At 36.9% G+C, this 21,259-nt stretch overlaps 1 long non-coding RNA gene across 1 annotated transcript in view; it reads left to right on the top strand.

The window, feature by feature from the left end:
* LOC112985744 (uncharacterized) overlaps positions 1-21,259 on the top strand; it is a 371,488-nt gene that overhangs the window by 295,353 nt on the left and 54,876 nt on the right. Inside the window, exon 13 of the long non-coding RNA XR_003259822.2 lies at positions 1,509-1,594. This is a non-coding gene — a long non-coding RNA (uncharacterized LOC112985744). The remainder of the gene's footprint in view (positions 1-1,508; positions 1,595-21,259) is intronic.

Below are 21,259 nucleotides of genomic sequence, written 5' to 3'. Positions count from 1 at the left end.
CATATGGAGAAACACTGAAGCATATTTTTATTCACAGTCAAGAATGATTGTGGAAGCATAGCCTTTCAGAGGCAGCACTTTTAGGAATGACACAAATATATAATGGATGAAGACTGCTTATGTACAGAAAATGAGTATTTGTACGGACAAAGCCTGAATACAAATAGCCTTGTCTTATTCATGCCTTCATTTTTTTAGTCTGAAAGCATTATTTGTTAATATCATTGTTAGGTTTAGTGAGTTTTCAAAAATACTAAGTTACAAACATTGTAAAGGTCTTCTGTCATTTTTCAATTAGTATTGATGTGTAAATTTAATTGTGTACGTTTTTGTGCAATTTGTGTTACTGCCTCACCAAGCTAGACATCAAATTAAGTATCTGAAAGTTTAAGTAATTTTAACAGATAGCTATACACATTATTTATTTGCTGAACTAAATGATTAAAAATTATCACAATATAGTTTGTTTGCTCAGCAAAGTATTACTAACCCAGGCCTTCCTTTTTAGATGTGCCAATTTCAAGTCTACACAGCACCATGGCACCTAACTACTACTTAACTACCTAGCTGCCGCTGATTTCACCCTATCCTATCTCATCCATTGATTTCAGTGACAACTAAAGTTAGGGATCTTAATTTCTGTGTGCATCTTAGCCAGAGGTTTTATTGAAACAGAGTGGTCTACTTTTCTGGTGACATGCTTGTCAGCATTTAAAGAAAAATCTTTATATAGAATAAAGAATCTGTGTAGCTTAGAGGTTGAAAAAACTGAAGAAGCTTCCTTTACTGGCGGTAGATTGCTGGAGACCAGCGGTGAACCATATGCGTTTCTAAACATCTCATTCTATTAAGCATAGCATAGAAAATCACCTCATTATCACCTTGAGGGTTAACATCAAGTTCAAATGCATACCATTACACATGTTATGTAGATTGGTTATGAGAAAGAGAAGCATCAAACTCCCTACTTGTTAAACCGTTGTTCTACCACTCAGTTTAAAATGTACTGTGAGCTGGGGAAGAATAGTCAGCAAATGCAGCAGAACTAGTTAGCGCCCATCCGATACTATTTTGAGCAAATTGATTGAATAATTATCCTTGAGCACATCTATACTCAGACAATTCCCTTCGTCATTCAGGGTTCTTCAGGATGGAAGAGAAATAGAATGTGGTGAGGCAATAGATGATTTCTTACTGTAGGTGGATAGAGAATGAAGATTTGTGTTTGTTTTTATCGCTGCCAGTCCCTGGATGTTATTTCTCTGATTTTAGCAGTGTGATAGGATAAAGTATTGTCTTCAGAGCTATGGAGGTTAGAAGGTATATCAAGAAATGGTGGGGGTGCAAAGCTGGTTCTGGTAGCTGCTACCAGAACCTTTAGCTGGGATGCCATGTTACTTAAATTGCAGATATAGTCCTGGCAAACATAAAATAATACAGGCCAGAGTTATGTTTAATTTTCATATTTTTAAGTGGTATTGATAGAGCTGTCTTTGTTTTATCTCCAGAAAAGGAAGTTCTACCCTTCCCCACTTAAAAAGACCCAGAGAAAAAGAGGAGAAGCAGAAGGAACCTTCCCTGTGGCACACGGAAGGTATGAGTTATGCTTTTGTTTATCCTAAAGCCATTAATGGTGTAAAAACAGTAGGTGTCTAACATTAGGCAAATCTACAGTCACCATGTGACACAGCACCATGGGGAGAAGAAACACAACATTGTGCAGCTAGAGTGGTGAAATATACATTAGAAACATGTACATATAGATCAGTGCTTTCCCTCTAGGCTTCTCTCCATGTATAGATCTGTCTGTGAATACACAATTAAAACTCCAGAAAATTTGACTCAGAACTGGCTGGAGTGCCAGCTAAAGACAAGATTGCTCAAGGCAATAAAAGGGTATTTTCTAAAAGGATGAAATTTAATCTCTATGCAAGGGTCAGTTACAAGGCTTAAGTGAGACTTGAATGATACTTAGATGTTGGACAGGGACTGAATGTCACATAAAGCTCTGCTGAGGAAAACATCCTAAATTTTTTTTGAAGAATAAATTAATCTTTGTATAGTATGTGTAACAAACCTTATTTTTTAAAATAGATTATGTTGCTATCATTATTATTTCTTGTGAGTATTCAGCAAGTATTTGGAATTGTTCGTTTTGTTGTGATTTGTTTGTTTTGGAACAAACAGCTAAAAAAGTTCTGATGTGATAATAAGGCTCCAGGCTCTGCCACCCGGACACATATATGCATGTGTTCCTTTCCCATGTCTTTCCACTTCTGCACAAAGGGGATCTTAAGTACCTGTACAGTCCCTTTTATTCTTTCGTTCAGGCATAGGTATGTCTTCAAAGATTGAATTGAAGGGGAATGGATTTTTTGAATATATTTGTTATACTTTGGAGCCACGTGATCTCCTTGAAAGTATAGCTTCCTCCCCAGACCACACTGTGAGATAAAATCGTATTGTCGTTTCAGTACCTCAGCAAGTGGCCCCTCAGTTAATCAACTGGGCTAAAATGGGCTAAAACTTGTCTGTCCATTACAGGATGAGGCAAGCCATTTCCAGAAAAGCCTATATTTCTGCTGAATATCTTTCCTCATGGTTTTGAACAAGAGAAAGAAATCGTGGCTGTTGTATCATATGTAATGTGTAATTGTATCACTTGAAAAAGTGGTATTATTTTAATGCAGTGTTTTGAAAATAATAAATTGTTAATTTTCACCCACAAACTGTATGTACCTCTGTAAGCAATAGATACCTGTCTGTTCAAAATGGGAACCCATATATATCGGACTTTTATTGCAAACATAACTGCCTGTTTCTTCATTTTGATGTATGTGTTAGCTCCTTGAAGTGTAATTTCCTATTTTTCAAAAATTTGGTCCCAAGTGTTCTTTCTATGATTATACTGAATTTTAATGTCTGATTTAAAGAATTTGCTTTGAGAGTTTCTTGAATCATTGAATATGTGTCATTAGCTATTTCTTCTAATGCTGGGCTCTCTCACCAGGAACATAAAACTTGCAATTCATTAATAGTTTGATATTTAATTGCATATTGTTGATCAGTTTTTAGCAGTAGGTTTACTGTGCCCATTAGAGCTGGTTGAATTATTCATGGTTAATATTGTTAATAGGCTTTATGGTCATTCTTCTCTTACAAATAATTAATGGTTTAATCCTAATTCTGTATTTGTGATAGCAGGCTGGACCCACTCTCAGGAAAGGGGTATTGTTGCTAGTCCTACTAAATACTTCTGAAAGTTTGAGTAAGGCTGATGAAAAATAGAGCTTGAAAACATAGATCTTGCAGCCCCAAATCTGCACTCATTTAATTTTAGATGCTTAAATGAGGCATGTAAAATAGGGAACTCCTGGCCTCGTAGGCTCCCACTCTAGACAGTGAAGAAAAACATGTTCTTCTGAGGGTAATTCAGATCACCGAAAACTGAATCCACCCGTATAGAGGAGCCTGTCTTTCTACACTGACTTGAACAGGAATGTGGAGTAACTCAGCTCCTAGCTTGGATGCTGTTACATACAAAAAGTCGTGAGGGTGGATCTAGAATTAAATATAAAATAGTGTAAGCTGGTCAGTAGGAAATTCTGAGAAGGATGTGTTTAAATCTTGCCTTCTCTGATGCACTGTTTGTAATGCACAACAGTGCCTTTGTCCACTTCAGATTCACAGCCATAAAATTCTCTTGGAGTTAGTTATCTGAGTCAACCCTTTCTCACAAAATGCTATTGAACCTGGAAGATTTCCTTTTATCTGGCAGATTACTGCTAAAGACTTTCTGAGGTGAAGGAAAGAAATGGGGGGGCACTAAGGTTCATAGCTCTTTTCTGTTTGAGCAGATTTGAACCCATGTTTTTCACTTACCAGTAAAACACCGCAACTGTCAGGCTGCTGAGTAATCTGGGCTTGGAATAGGCAACGTCTTCTGTTCTCTATAAAATTACATGTTATTTCCAACAAAAAGACAAAAGATGATGTTTGAGAAACTATATTCAGTAGGCTATCAGTGGCAGAAAAGACATGTTTCCCTTCAATCCGAAAAATATTTTGTGCATTTAATACCTAGATTAGGGCATTAGTTTGAGCAGAAAGGAAATAAATTTTCCATATCCTCATGAAGCGGATGCTTTCTTAAGTAATTGGGTGGAGTTCAGATTCTGTAGATCTGGGGAAAAGTTCCTGAATAGCAGCTGATTCCAAGGGTAGCACCACATAATTGTCCTTCTTGCCCTTTGCATTCTCTTTCTGGCTGTGTTTTTTTAAGGCATCTGATTTGGTAGGTATGGCTTTAGGAAATGTGCCAAACAGAATCACCAGTTAATTAGTTAGATAAGGCGAATAAGAAGAAGCCTGCTGCTGAGAATGAGACATTTAGGCAGTGAGGACATTCAGGCCTTCTGGAAATTCAGATGTCTGGAGAGTTAGACAGTATGTAATCTGTAACTTAAGGACCTAGGTAATGTTATTTCTCAATTATGTACTTGTATCTGAATGACCTATGATTTTAATTCCCTATCTCTAAAATATTCTTTTTTTTTTTCTTCCGATATTTTATCTTTTGTGTTGTAAATGCTTGGGACACACTTTTTTATGAGCTATTTGCAAAATTACCAGTTCAGCTATAGAATGGGAAATAGTTTAGTAGACCCCTAAGTCACATGATACTGGTTCTTTTCTCTGATTACAGTATTAAAATTTTTCTCACTAGAGGGGGAAAAATTTTAAATAACAATAGTGAGTAAGATGTAGTGCCTTTATATGACATGAAACTAAAAAAAGTGATTTCTGTTAAAAATGATTTTAAAAAATGTTGTATGTTTGTTGATGCCCAAGGATCATCTGCATACATCTTAGTTGTTAAGAATATGACTGTAATAATATAGTGTATAGATAGTCAAGCTATTTATTCAAGAATGTTTGTTATAATCATTATCTTTTTTATATTTAATATTTGGATACTGCAGTGATCTAAAGCTTTTCAAGGAGATATGTGTTGTAATGTTTTGAATTTATGCAATAAGATTTTGCTATGGTTATGAAGTGTTGGTCTGAGAAGGATATGAGGTCAGCAAGAGGCAATCTATAAATCAGAACAGTTAAATCCAATTCAAAGTTCTATGCCAGAGTACATTATTTTACAGTTATATACTAACTATAGCATCCATAAACATTGGCCTTGAGCATTCACATTCCACTCAGAACTGGCAGGATATTGAACACGGGAAGGTTCAGTCATTATCTACCTTACTAACTCAACTTGCCTGTACAAAACTATCATCAATGCATTTGAGTGAGCCCTACTCATCAGCAATGTAAGTAAATAAAGGGCTGGGTGGTTAAATACGGCTACAAGTAGTTCAAAAATAAATTGTCATTGTTAAAGACAGACTTTGAGACAAACATAGATGAATAATAAATATGTGGATACATGCGTAGATCTGTGGCTGGAAAAACAGGTGCTGAAAGCTCACTGTTTTCCATCACAATTCTTTATTAAAAGAAGACAATAAGTTAAATTAAGGTTGAGGGTGGGGAGGGAATATGAAGGAATGAAGCATTAATAGCAGTTTCCATTTTGACATTTCGCAGTGATCCTTGCAGCAAAGGAAGATCAATGCAAACATTACACTCGCAAGCTGAAACCAGTGGTTATTGTTTCATTTGTGAGCCCTAAATTGCAAAGCTGAATATTTAAATGAGCTATTTTAGTCAAGTTAATCTTGCTGAGATTGTCCATTTATACAAAACATTAAACTTAATTGATATTTCAAAACAAATTACTTTGATTCTGTATCTCCTTTCTTAGCCTTGCCTATCTACATTCCCTATTCTTTTTTTATTATTATTAGGCTTGTTAGTGCTTATGATTGAAATTAGTAGAGACCTGCCTCCTCAGGGACTAGTCATAGCCACAGTCCCTAGCCTGTGAACAGTAACACATATCACAGGATTAAATATGCCTCTATTTATGTACTTACCTTATCAAATGTCAGTAATTGTCCAAACTGTGGATGATCCTGAAATCTTTCAGAATGACCAACACGCATTGCTGCAGACAGTAGTGTGCATAGAAAATGACAATTTAGTGGCAAAAAGCTTCAATCTGTATTTCTTTTTTTTTTTCATTTTCCCTTCTGGAGAATTCCCAACATGAAACACAAAGAAGTGTTGGGACCAAGGGCCCTTTTAAAAAGTTATAACAATAGTGGACTCTAACGGCACTTAAAGATGTTTGAAATTATATAAAGCATGGTTTAAGAAAAAAAATCCGTAATATATCTGCGGTGACCTTGTCTTCCAACGTCAGTTGGAACAAGTATCCAAATCGTCTTGCAGTTGACGTACTGTGGCAAGGCAGTTCCCACTACCAGCGAAACATGTAATACGTGATTTCTGCAGTTGGTGTATGGAACGCAACTCACTCAATTATGAGAACTAATTAAACCATAATAGGGGCGGTTATCAGATCCAGAAGTACAATAATGAGTCAGCCCAGTTCATATTAAGCCTACTATTTTATTCATTCTATAATATTACATGTGTATTTTCAATGACATTTTTTGACTGAAACTCAAGTGGCAAAAAATCTTGCCTGCTGTTGTCAATTCCCCAATTTTGTTGAATAGACTAATAAGGTTAGAATAAATTTTAAATCAATGCGGATAGTAATTGAGACTCATGTACTAAAGTATGAGGTTTGACCTTCCCAAATTTAACTTTTATTGCTATTGACCGTGACTTAGAGTTCAAAAGTGCAGTTATGCACCTGCACCTGCGCGAATGGGAGAGGTTTGAAAATCTTACTGGGTTTCTATGTAAATATTGAAAGCCAAATAAATACAGAATATACACGATCTGCATTTTAAAAAGCAAACAAACAAAACAAAAAAAACCCCTTAACAATTTGTCTGTAGCATAATAATGTCTTCAGCTTAATCAATTGCCTATGTACTAAGGGTCAATAATGGTATCACTGTCCATTCTTTAAACTATTTTACATATCACTGAATAATTAAATGACTGAATTATAAGACAGTTATCTGTCATTGAAATTTACATTACTACCCCACTGATACTTAATTAGAGTTCCTATTATGCCTAAATTAAATGTTTAGTAAAGAGAGAATGGACGTTATTTAATATGTTACTAAAATGTGATTCTACTGCTCTTGAGTTCAGAATATATTTTTAATTATAGAGCCATTGCTACATCTTAAGGTGTCCAAAAAATTTTGTCCAAGAGAGGCTAACAAGTTTTAATAGAAGTTTTCTAATGCTGGTTGTAGGCTATATGCAATAATAGTTTTGAATGTTAAATATTTTCCCTTTCAATACCCTTTTCCTCTTTTCAGTGTTTGCTGGTCACAAAGACAAGCATCAGTATTTAAAATAACACAGCTGATAAGGTTAGCAGAACAACAAAGAAAGTATCAAATACTACTTTTTTTCTGTTACTTCTTCACTGTTGTTTAAATGCCTATTTGTGGATTTGAGTTTAAAATTGGCCGAAAAATGCACATTGAAGAGTTGTTTGGTGGGTTTTTTGACAGCTGTTTGTGTCAATTGTAATGTTTCCTTTCATATAGTTATTTTTTGAAATCATTAAGTAAGGAGTCAGCTTTGAAATGCTTCTAAATGCTAACTTTTTCTATAAGAAAGTTCCATCTCTGTGTGGAAAAAATGGTAGCAGCACTAGTCAAAAAATTTCTGTATAGATAATGTCTGATTTGGGGTTTGATGGTTATATTTGGGTGTATTGAGCCTTAGGTCAGTTCCTGTTCCCTGACAGGAAAAATGTAAATGCAGGAAATCTGATTTCTGACATGGACGACCACATTTAAAGAAAGCAGAATGGAATTTGCATTTTATTAAAAAACAAAACAAAACTTTGCTTGCTAAATATTCATCACCCGAAACTCATTTCTTAAAACATTTAGCTTTCATTTAGGGCAAAATTCATCCTCTTCAGAGAAGCATAATATTTGTATACCACTGGTATCACTTGATACTGAAGTAACTGCTGCATAAGAAAATGGAAAGCGTGTAGACAAAATGCACTTGTCTAGAAGGTTGCTCAATTTTTTTCAGCACTATCTGTGTCTGTTAATTATCCATTTAGCATGACTGTCTTCATATTGTCTTCTGTGTACGATGACTTTATTTCTTATATCCTGTTAGGCAGGATATAAGACAGAGAGATGATGGATTGTAACCAGTGGGTACAGATTATATTCAGCATCTCTCTGGAGAAACTATGGCAGAGGAGCAGGCCCTTAGACAAGAAACTAATTATCTGGGAGGCAGCCGTTTGGATGTCGCCTTGGCCAAGCTGGATACAAACATGGAATCCAATTCTGAAAACTCAACAGGCTCTGAGGGTTTGTGTCGCAACCTGTCTCATTCATTTTGCTTTTCGTTTACAGCAGAATCATTTGCCTACCATTTGTATTAACCGGAATCTTTTTTTCATTTTAATTAGAAGAATAATTGTCAATAACTAGCAATAACTTCTTTTGTCCCTGTAGCTTCCAGCACTGTTTGGCATAACATAAAATAATTTGCTTATTTTGCCTGTACAGCCACTTTTAACAGACTAGCATGTGAAAGAGAAAGATCTGTATCACATTTAACTTTTCCACTGTTCTTTTCTTATCTGTACAGACACCGCTTGTTTCTATAAGCTTAGGGAGGTATCCTTTTTTTAGCACCTGTGTCAATAAAGTATCATGTATAGTACGGGTATTGGTCATATCACACTCTTAAGTAAGTCTTAAATGTTTTAGACATTTCTCAACAATTAAAAAGACATTTGTACTGTTTTAGAGGGAAAAAAGAGCCTGTAAAACAAGTGATGTTCCCAGATTTGGGCAAAGCGTGTGTGTGTGTGTGTGTGTGTGTGCACGCGCATGCGCGCACGTTTGTGTTTGTGTGTACCCATGTATGTGACTGGGCTATTCCAGAAGAAAGAAAGTAGTAGCTCATGGCATGGCATGATATTGCATTTGGGAAAGATCAGGTAATAATCATCCATCCATTCAACCTGACACTCAGAATCAAGCAACTGTAAAAACTGTAGCTAAAAACAATTTCATATTAAAGTAGTGATTTCAGAGGATGTTTTTGTGTATGTGGTATATGTTTCCTCAGCTCTCTTCTCAGTAGCCACCAACACAGAATAATGCAGTGGCCAGATAAGCATCATTCTGTTTGGACCAATAGCAAGAATCGTCTGCTTTCTGTAGGCTTGCTATGTGAGTCATCGTAATTGCCAGTTTAAATTTGTAGGGCTATGAAGCAGCTTTCCCTAGAGAAGTAACAATATGCCATTGATCATCTTTACTGGCTCCGTTCACCTCTGAATCAAATTCAGAGTGCCCTCAAGTAGCTTAAAAATCTTTCAAAGATAACTACTTTGCATGATTGCTACCTTACTCCCATATTGGTGCAAGCTCTGTGTATTCTGTGTTTTTCTTTTCCCACAATCATAAATCTTGTTCCTTACTTGGTAGCATCTCTCAGGAAAACCCTGAGCCAAAAATTGCCATTGAGACTTCCAAGCTGTCAGCTTCTATACTGTTTCCAATTATAAGCCTCTACTTCTAGCTCACAGTAGTTCTGTTAAACTCTCTTCCCTCTTACTGTCCTCTTTTATCTTTCCTCATCTTTCTTTGACTTACTCCTATCTGCCGGCACCCAACATTTCGGTAATGGGACAGGTCTCAAGGTGGTAGACAAGTCTCAGGTAGGACAAATCTTGCCCCATCAACTCTTATTTTTCTTTTCTTTTTTTTTGTTTTCCTCCGCAATATTAGAGCCACAGCCACTTTATTTTATTTTATTTTTTTCATTTGACCAGAGTCTGAATAATAGCACCTGAGCAGCTGGAGTGTTCCAGTGGAATAAAGGGAAGGGGAACTCTTATGCTATTTTTGTTTTTCTGAGCTGTCTCTCTATTCTAGGTCTTCTCTGGCTTTTCACATCCCTTCATGAGAAATTCGGAAGTAACAGAGGAAAGTAGAACTGCTAGTGGTCCTTTTTGTGTAATACTATTTCTCTTGCTTAAAATCATGCTTGGGAATTAATTTCGCTGTGTCTCAAAAGAATTAATTTTACCAGGAGAGCTACTAGCAACAAGATGCTAAAACAGAGGTGCCAATGACCTGTACTCTCTATGCATTCCCCAGCAGTTCCTACAAAAGAGAATATGTCTACTTTGTTCTGAAACTGTGAGAATATTCCCTTGTGACCATGTCTCGCCTTTCTTCCTTCTCCCACAAATGGGTAGGTTTCATGTAATAGTTATTCTCTTTCTATGCAAGGGGACAATTAAATTTATATAAACAAAATTTCATCCAAAACCGTGCTTTAGTTTTAGTAGCTACACTTAAATACACTTTAAATTTTCTTAGAATCCATCTCTGCTCTGCTATAATATACAATACCATACTTCTATAAATGTAGAAATTTCTTTGCATCAAATAATATATGTTAAAACCATCTCACTGGGTAAGAGAAAAACAGACAAATTTATCTGAAATACCCTTCTAAAAATACATTTAATTTTAAAACAATATCCACATTAGAGGAAGATTGAAGAAGTTATTTTCAGCCCTGATGAAGCTAAGCTGTAAAAATTAGTGTTGATTTGGTTTAGTGGAAATCTAATTTATTTTACTTAGTCAAAAAATCCACAGCTTTGAATTTTTCAGACTAGCTATTAATCAGAGAATAAACTGTAGTTTTGGATTTGAACTGCAGCAGATGGAGAAGGGAATTTTGTGATTTCAGAGTGCCCGGGCCCTGAGGACAATGGAATCACTATTCTGTTTGTCTCACCTGAGACTTCCAGTATGGATACCAATTAATTGCAAGTACAGATACCTGCTAGGAAAAGACCTGCTTAATTGCAGTTACTATCCAATAGCTGATAGATAGCAGTGGTTTCCACCTATTACTAATCTAGGCTGGATCCAAAAAGAAGCCATGAGGTGGAATCTTCTTCAGTTCCCCTCCAAGGTTATATACTGAAGCAAGGCTGTAGGTACTATAAACACAGACTTGAGTCATTCGTTTATAGTCACCAGGAGTTAAATTCTGGTGTTTTTTAAACAAAAACGAGAGAGAGATTCTCCTTATTAAAAATAAGGAAAGAGAATTTTCAAAGTTTTTGTATCTAGCAGTAGCAGAAGCTCTGAATGTGTAAGTGTTCCTGGCTGTTAACTATAAATGCAAATCTGTGCAAATTGCAGCTCAAGCTGTGTTTACAGCTGTAGGATGTTGGAATGCTGATATAATAACCTAGAAAATGTCCCAGATGAACTTTTCTTGATGGATTCTGAAAGTATGACACTGATGTGTTTTCAAATTGAGGATAGAAAAAATGAGCCTAAAACTGTGATCCAAATCGGAGTAGAAAAAAACATAACAGTCTCAGTGTGCTAAATCAGCTCAAAGTTTTGCACCTTAGTTACTTATTACTTTCCTTCATACTTCCTTTTAAAGGATATCAGTCAGAAAGCAACCAAAAGTTAAGTTCAAGTGACAGGATAGTTCACCATTTTTAACCATATCACTTTGCAAGCAATGATACTTCAGAGGTCATCCTTGGCTAGAAGATCAGTAGAATGCCCACAGTCTTTGCAAAAAGTGGTGCTGGAAAAGCAGATAGATAAACTAGTACTGAGTCAATGTTACATCATTGCTTCAGCCTGGGGTTAGCAGCCACTGAAGTCGGTAAGATAATACAAGTTCGTTCATATTCAGGATATGTCGGCACCCAGGGTCTGAGAACTGATTAGCATTGACAACTTGTCAGCAAAACTACTTCAAAGGTGACCAAAACCCTCCTCAATCCACTGAATACACAAAGCAGCTGAAAAAAATAAATAAAAATAATTAAAAAACAAACAAACAAAACCCTATGCCTCCACGAGAAGCAACACATTCATTTAAGTGGTGGGATGTGCTATTTATTCCACAAACTAGTGCAACTCTAAATGCCGATAGTGGAGTGAGCAAGTGGCTTTTAGGAGCGCCTATGTTTGAATGTTTCTTAAACTTTCTTCAACTAAAAAATCTGATTTTACATACCATGCTATATTTGAGGAATATCAAATGTACTCTCATGTTCCTAAAAGCAACATAGAACAGAAGGATAAAGGGTAAAACTGCACTTTTATTATGACAGCATTACAAAGACTATTCTAGCCGTGAGGATGCTTCAGCATTTTGTGAAATGCACCTATATAAAATGATTTTGATGTTCCACCAGTATAATGTCCTATTAAAGATACAAATTGGCATTCTGTCAGTGTAACACCTCCCTGAGGTGCTTCAGGAATTATGACTGGATTTCATTTTTCATTTAGCCAGCTACACACAATACATTTATTAACAAAATAGAACTTGAGTAGAGCTGCAGTGAACTGTGTTCACCCTTCAGGCAAACAAGCCCCTCAAAGCTCAAGAGATTTAGCTCACAAGCTGTCTGCTTGTCTTGCAAGTTTGCTTCTTTCTGCAAACCTAAAAGCACTCAGCAGGCTCACATGGAAGGGATTGCCCAAAGGAAACGTGAATATTTTAGCACTGAACCACTGGGAAGGTTCCACACTCGAAAAGAAAAAGATCAACAAAATCCTTTCAGATGTGTCTTGGAAGGAAATCACTAATCATGATATCTAAATGATTCTTAGAAGAGGAAGTATGAATGATGTTGAGACTCATGTTAGTGGCTGGGTCAAAAATATAGTTAATATCTGAAGTGAGAGAAGAACACTTTCTGAACACAAAGCGTGTGGCCTAAAAAACGTAGTCCAAAGCATCAGAGAGACTGAGTTGGAGCAGAAACTGGAATTAAGAAAAATTACTTGCAAGGGCCCTAATCAGCAAGGTCTTGAGCAGGGCTCTGTAAGAATGCTTGGAGACACCAAAAACCTAGGTTTTTTTTTTATTTTATGTTGGATGCTGGAAGAAAATAATAGAGATTCAGTTAGCACTAAGTAAATAGACCGTCAGACCTGTTTTGAGGTTTGAGGACTCTGACATATGACTTATTTGGGCAGTAAAGATGTTTTCTGAAGGAATATTAAGTGGGTGTTGTGTAACCTAGTCAGGGCTGATTGGATTTAAATGTTAATCATTTTAGATACCAGGAAATCTGTAACAGCCAGCTGTGATCATCAGAAAAGGGTGGGGAAATGTGGAGGGATTTAAATGCCCAGTTCCAGTCAGACCAGAACCTGTTTGTTGTGGGAGCTGGTGCCCCAAGGATCAGCTATTTCTGAGTTGCAGAGCTCACAGGCCAACTAGAAAAGCAGCATCAGCTGGCCAAGGAGGGCAGATGGACAGAGGCTGGAGAAAGACATTATTGAAATTGCATCACACACGTTAGGTCAGGAGAGAAGAATTCACTGCCAGCATAGAGAGAATAACTAGGGAAAATGATGATCAGCCTGAAACACCCCATAGGAACTCTGAATGAGTAGAACATTTAGAAGGGAAAAAAAAGTAACTATATTCACAGAATCATAGAAAAGAAGGTGTGAAGAACTCTGGGAAGCCCATTAGTGAACCTGTCTTGCCTTTCCTACCTAGGACACGATCAATAACTGGATCGTTTGTGGAAAATCTTTATCTAATCCGACCATAAAAACAAAACAAAAAAGCCCCACAAGCAAACTCCAAACTCAAACCTTCCAATGACAGAAATTCTACAACCTCCATACACCAATGGTTTTTGGTGTTTACCATCAAAGTGATTTTTTTCATGTCTAACTAAATCTTCTTCCCCAAGTGCTCTTCTGCGAAAGTGTATGGGGCCTCATCAAGCTGAATATCATTCAGAGGTATAAACAGACCAGAAGTTCCTTCAAAGCCCTTGTGACTTGCTCAGGAATGACTTAATGAATGCACAAGGAGTCACTACTGCTGCAGGCAGCCTGGCAAGTAGCAATTTTCCAGAAGCTCAGTAATATTTCTGTTGACACCCAGTTTGGCTAGGCCATGAGCATGCACATTTTAGTCCACAGTATAGGAAAGCAGGAGCACAAAGTATTCTGTAGCTTAAATAGAAGTATGGGCAACCAGCTGCAGTCCCCAGCAATAACAGCTGGATGCTGAATTAAACAGTTTTGCAAATTCTTGCTGTGATCAATAAAGTTTACAGAAATATCTGAGAGCCCAGAAAAATGGAGATTCCATAACAATGTGGTATAAGTTAAAAGCCCATTCTTTTCTCTGATGCGTTTTATCAGAAAGAGGGGGTGGGACAAATGTGGAATTTAGACCTCCATGTAGGACAATAAACTTTTGCACCTAAAAACATCTGCACCTTAAAAAAAAGGAAAAGGAGATTCCAGAGGAACATTTTTAAATGCCTCTCCACACTTCCAGCTGTGTTTAAAGGGTTCAAAAATACTTGCTAAAAGTCTCTTCTGCTGTAAAGAAAGAAAGAAAGACTAAGGTTGCTGCTGGAACGTGCAGAGGGGCAAACTCAAAGAGATATTTGGATGTTTTCTGTCTTCTCCTCTTTGTTGTTGTTGTTATATCTTATACCAGTCATGGAGAAAGATTGCACTTAAAGCTCCACAAGTACATTAAAAATTAAGGTGCACCATAGTGGCTTAAAATCTTTACTCCCAGGTGATAGTCATGAAAAGATCAGAGATGCAGGTTTCCTGGAACTGGCAATTTAAATCAGGGCTAAGACACTCAAAACTGTGTGCTTTACTGCCTTTTGGTGATTTGATATTAACATATTTTTCCAAACTTACTTTTACATAGGAAACAGAAGTATGGACAGTCGTAATTAAGCTTTCTGCCCCAAACTCTATGGTGACCTGTTATCCATTCCAGAACGCGATAGCTGCTGTATTGCATAGATTCTGCACATAAATCATGCTGGTAAAACAGACAAACTGGAAGATGTATGCCGTGTTTCCTCACACGTCTTCAGTGTGGCAGGATCACTACGTAAGCCAAATGCCTTTTTTCTGAATTGCTAGAGTTTGTGTCCTGCTGTGAAAGCAGTGTTCTTCCTTTAAGTTGTAATAACTTCCTTCATAAAAGCGTTTGTGTACAAAGCATTTGTTTCATCTAGACTGTAATATTCACAGAATGGATAACAAAACAATTTTCCTGGTATTCTTCACAGGAATTAACTATAATGAAATTTAAGCCAATTACACGTTCAGCTGCTATCAGCTATCTAGGCCTCCTGTTGGAATCCCAGTGATCCCATTCCCAGGACTATTCTGTGTGTGTACAAGTACCTTGATAATGGTCCCCAAGGATTCTGTTCAGTTTAGGAAGTTCTACTTTGCAGCATTTGTTTCATATTGGATCTGATAAATATTATGTGTATGCCAGTTCTATGTTTTCTGGGCATCTTGCATTTCTGATTACATTTTCAATAGTCAAATAGTTGTTATTTAACTACAAATTTAATTTCAGGAACTACTTCACATTGTTCAATTGAATAATGATTAAAACTTCACATTCCAGTGGCATAAGCAGTTAGAAATGGGCAGTGTAGTTAAGAAAGGACTCACCTATGTGACCGGTGCTTTTGGGAATGCTTTACCCTGTGACACCCAGTCATGTAGCATGTCTTATCGGAGGGAACACCATCTCACTAAGTCAAGCAACTTGATTATGGTAGTTTGCCTTGCTTATCTTACTTAGAATACTGATTTTCCTCAGAGGTCACAGTCTACCTATCTTCTTGATGCTGCTGTGTGTTTTGTTGTGGTTTACACATCAGCAGAGTAGCTCAGTTATTTCAAATGTATTACAGCATCTGAAAATGTCTTTGTATTTCTGTTATTTATTTGCAAGGTCAATCCTAGATGAACATCAGTACAGTGATTAGGAAGGTATTTCTAACTGGGGTTGGAAAGGCACTCAGCTGAGGGTGAAAAAGTGGGTTTTACCTGATTAAAACCTAGGAATAAAATTCAGTCTCCCACAGGCTAAGTAAGCACCAGGACAATCAGGCAACTGACTGTTGTGGTTCTTATTGAACCTCTTCTGTTCACTCTGTTCCACTTTGTAAAAATACTGAATGTAACTGGGGGAAAGAGATGCACAGATGTTCTTTATGAAGTTTGGGGTGAGAGGATGAATGAAAGAAGAAAAAAAAATGGTTAGGCAATAACAGATCCACAATTCAGCAATAATTCTTAGATGTGAAGAAGCAACTGGAAGAGGTCATAGGGCAGAAGTATCAGGATATTCCAGAAACTGGTTATGGTAGTAACAGAATAAAGAAGATGACTAGAAGAAATGCAAATCACTACTTCATATTCTGTATATTTGACTTATTCTGCAACAAACGTAACACTTCTAAGACTGAGCAGGAGTTGCTGCTAGACACTCCAGTGTAAAATGTCCAAAGGCATAAAAATTAGCGAAAAAAGTCTGGGAAAATCCAAATGTTTAATAGCATTGAAATACTTTCTTGAGCTTGTTGTGTCAGTCAAATGAATAGGACATGGCTTTCTTGTTTTGTATGCACAAAACAAGCAGTGACATTGGCATGCTTTTTTAGTAGAAAAACCTTCCAGCAGAGAAGATTACAGGTCAGACAAGAAAGGAAAATAGTAAGTTTTCTCTTCTGATGACTCATCATATAATTTTAGGCCTGCAACTAGAACAGAAACCACCACATTCTCTAACTGTGACTTTTTCACCTTTCCTGTCTAATTGAAACCTTCTGCATCTGTAAATAAATCATAAAAAACTCCTATCCATATTATGAGATTCCAAAGGCTTCCAAAACTAATTGGCCCTCTGTTGGGAAACATATAAAAAAAGAATGCTAAATTTTTCCAGCAACATTTTGGTAAGCCAGTAAGTTGGCTTTGAGAGGTGGTGTAATCTCCTATTATGCATTACTCAAGAGATTCACAAGCAGAAACTAGATGGCTTAGAAAGAGATAGTATTTGACTGGAGAAAATGATATGGGAATGTTGCCAAAGTGGAGATTCAATTATATGAAAAAAGAGGGGGGGTGAAGAAAAGAAAAAAAAATGCAACTGGAATATTATATTCCATTTGAGAAGGATGGAACAAAAGACTCAAACTGTTAAATCTTAATTTAACCTTTCTGGGAAAATACCCAGATTTTTTTGGCAAGAATAATCTCTGGCTTTCCCAAACCAAGAGTAATTCCAGTCATTAGAAATTAAAACTGGTATTCTTATTCCAAATACTAGGAAACTGTAAATGTCACTGTTGGTAGTACAGACATCTACAGTGGGTATGTTGCTATTACTTCAATGGAAGCTAAAGCAAGGCTTGTCACTTTTAAAAATTTTTAAAAAGAGGTGAGCTTTGGTCATTACCTATCTTGATATTAGCAAGGTATTTGACATGGTTTCCCCCAAAGTCCATGTCGATAAGCTGGTAAAATATAGACTGGACAGATGGACCACAAGATGGATGGAAAACTGGCTAAACTGATGTGCTCAAAGGGTGGTGGTTAATGACTCAAAGTTAAACTGGCAGCAAGTCGAAAGTGAAGATCCTCAGAGGATGATACGGTTTTATTCCGTATTTTTATAAATGATTTGGATGATGGAATTGAATGTATCCTCACCAGTTTTGCAGATGTCACCAAACTGGGAGGAAAGATAGATAAGCTGATAGGAATAGTTGTCATACAGAGAGGCCTCGACAGGCTGGAAGGTTGGGCCAACAAGAATTACATGAGCTTTAACAAAGATAAATGTAAATGTCCTATGCCTTGGGACTGACTGGGATGTAGCTCTGCTGAAAAGCATGGGGGTTTTGGAGCACAGCAAGATGAACATGAATCAGCAGTGCAGCAATGAAGACAAACTTCATGGGCTCCATCACCAACAGTATAGTCTGCAGATCAAGAGATGTGATTATTTCACTCTACTTTGCACTTGTTAGGCCACACCTGGATGACTCTGCCCAGTTTTGGTCCACCCAGCGCAAGAGAGACATTGAAGAATTGTAGAAGGTCCAGTGGAGGGTCACCAAGATTATCAGAGGATTGGAGAACTTAATATATGAAGGAGGGTTGGAGGAATTGTATTTGTGCAGCCCAGAGAAGAGAAAGCTTGGACAGATCTAATCACACTCTTCCTGTGCCTCAAAGGCAGTTATAAAGAAGATGGAGGAACTCTCTTCACAAAGATGTATCTTGAGACAGTATCTCGAAAAGAGGCAATGCACTCTGAAGTTGCTTCACAGGAAATTTCATCAGGATACTAGGAAAAAATCATCATGAGAACACTTAAACATTGGAATAAGTTGCCCAGAGAAATGGTGGAATTTCCCTTGCTGAAAATATTCAAGACCTGACTTGATGGGGCCCTGGATCCAATCTAAGGCCATGCTTTCAGCAGAAGATTGGACCAGATCATCTCCAGGGATCCTTTCCAACTTAGGCTACTCTATGATTTAAGTTTGGATGCCCACCTGACTCACTTATTCTTTACTTTGAACTAATGGAATCTACAGAGGTCTGTGAATTCCTTGGATTTATGCCATGAGCAGTTTTTAGCAAATCAGGAGGCTATTCCCACTGTCATGGTATGAAATTAATAATTTATCACTGATTATTTCTATGTGATATGTTCCTTCAAATTCTCTCAGCATATTATCAACTGTCTAGTGCAAAGCCTTTGTTGCTATTTGTTCAGAATCCTTATAGTAGTGATACTATCTAACAAATCATTGTTTCCTTCTGGCTATAAACAGATCTATTTATGTTGCAGCTTTATAGATGTGCATGACTAATATCTCATTGATGAATATACAATACAGAGATAAAAGCGCAATGGTAGGGAAGCTGCCTGCTGGTTTTCACATAACTATAATCAATTCATTATAAAAAAAAAATGCCCTCACTCATTGTTTCAGAAGAAAACAAAGTAGAACTTTCTATATTTAGTGCTCTATTTTTATGATCACCAAGTCTTAGAAGGTACTGGCATGTAATCATATTTTCATTCCTAACAATTTCTCAAATGCAATAATTGTAACTAATTCTCTTCTTTCATATCGCCATCTTCGTAAATTATAGGCATAACAGACCAAAATTACTGTCTGTGAGTTGTTAATTTAGCTGCTTGATTGATCTTTGGTTATGTTGATGGCCCTCCGTTCTTTAGCCACATTCTTAGTTTATTCCGACTTAGTTTATTTCCTGCCACATGTATTCAATAGTCTCCTCTGGCTAAAATTATGTTGACAGGGATCTCATGATTACCGTTATCTTCTTAACTCAGTCATTAGATTATATTGTTGGTGTTGTGGGCTATAGAGTATTCAATATTATTCACTGAGGCTGACACTGAACCTCTCTTCTCTTCAAGTTCCAGTATTAGTAAAGCTATACATGACAGTAGTTCACACAGCTACCTTCAACTGTCTGACCTTTTTCTTCAGGATGATCCGTCTTTAAGTTCCTTGATATGCTTTCTGTGGCTCATCTTGCTGGGGAATTGGATGCACAGATTCTTGAACATGCCCAAGATCTTTTTCTTCCATAGGTTTCTCTAGTTTTGTCCTTTTTTGTTATCACAGGCATTTTGTTAAAACATAGCAATTGGGGATCTGATTTCTTTTCATGTTTTAGATGGCACTACGGTTTATTTCTCTTATCTGATGAATGGAAATAGAACAGAAGTGGCAATTCTCCTTGTCCTGGAAAGTATAGAATATCTATTAGCAAATACTTTTGTGCAAAAACAGCTGTGGTGGTGTTTATATTCCTGGAGCCAGACCAAAACTTTGGCTCTGCCAGTTGAAGACCTAGTGACGCTGGAGAACAGAGAGCAACAAAGAAGGATTTTCTAGGTGAACTCATGTTTGTCAGTAACAAGCCATTCCATTATTGCTAGCTTTAATTATTTTATCCATAAAAGTCCAAAATATTGCCTTTGTTAGAGAGTCTCTGGTCTGCAGACCTCAGAAAGGAGCTGTTGCACAGACAAAATATATTTCAGGGGAAAGGGTTATGTTAGCATAGTTACAGTATCCCTTAGACAAACTGACAGAAATATTCCTCTCTTGATGTAGGTGTAAGACAAGGAAGATCATAGTGGTCCAACAAGACTTGTCTTTTTTTCCTCAGTCAGAGTCAATATAGCTATGCTAGCACGCATCCAGACATGATCATATAGCGTACAATATGCTGCAAATATTACAGATATAAAATGTGACTTAGCTGCAAATCTAATTTTAACAGTAGTTAAAACCAATATATTATTGTCTTGCATTGTGTTACTATTGTTTGCCCAGAGCACAGAATTTTTAATATTTTCTGCTGTTGCAAAAATAAAAGTAGGATTGTGATGAACTACAAACGCTAAGGAAAAAGAATAACTTTAAACACTTCCCAAAAGAAAGCCTGACATAGTGTATTTTATGAATTTCTTAACTGTCCTTGAGACAACACCTTTTGGCACAGAACTCCTTATAGCAACAGTGTTTAAGTAAAACTCTTGACTCATGAATAAAACTTTGTAGGCTACATTTCTTTTCTGAAGGCCAGAGAAGTAGTGGTTCTGAAGAAAATGCTTCTGAAGAACAGAAGAGTAGGCAATGATTTTACGAGTTTTGTGACCATTTAGTTTTTAGTAGGCTATTTGATCAAGAAATCCCTGTGATTTCCACGTAGTGTGAAAGGAAATATTTGGCTTAAATAGGTCCCCTGAACCAGTACCAAACCTGGAAACAGCTTTCTGGCACACATTATTTCTTTCTCTATCTATTTGCAGAAAATACACTGAGGAAGTTCTAGATCATTGTAGCATTCACATCAGCATGTATAGGTGAAGGATACAAAAATACAAGAGCTGCTTAAATGTCTTCCTGCATCTTTTGTACTGATGATTTTTCAGTACAACAGTTTTAAAGAAAGCCCAGCTAAATGTATGTGTACATGGAAGAGTGTGGAAAGATGAAAGATCGCTTGCCAGCAATCCCTGCTGGCCAAACACAACCAATCTTCAGTCCGGAAGGGGCAATAATGGCTCTCTCTGCCCAGTTTGCCCTGCTCTCAGCTAACGGGAATGGAAGAGTCATCTGTATGGAACTTCTCAAATTTATACCTTTGATTGTGGTCAATATTATCTGTTTCTTATGAGTCACAGTATTAAAATATGTCATAAAATCACAGGATAATTCATGTTGGAAAGGGCCTCAGCAGATTTCTCATCCAACCTCCTGCTCATGCAGGCTCAGCTATGAGATCAGACCAGGTTG

This window comes from Dromaius novaehollandiae, chromosome 4 (genome assembly GCF_036370855.1).
Source record: "Dromaius novaehollandiae isolate bDroNov1 chromosome 4, bDroNov1.hap1, whole genome shotgun sequence".
Lineage (NCBI taxonomy): Eukaryota > Metazoa > Chordata > Aves > Casuariiformes > Dromaiidae > Dromaius > Dromaius novaehollandiae.
This window is presented reverse-complemented; position numbering and strand designations above follow the sequence as displayed.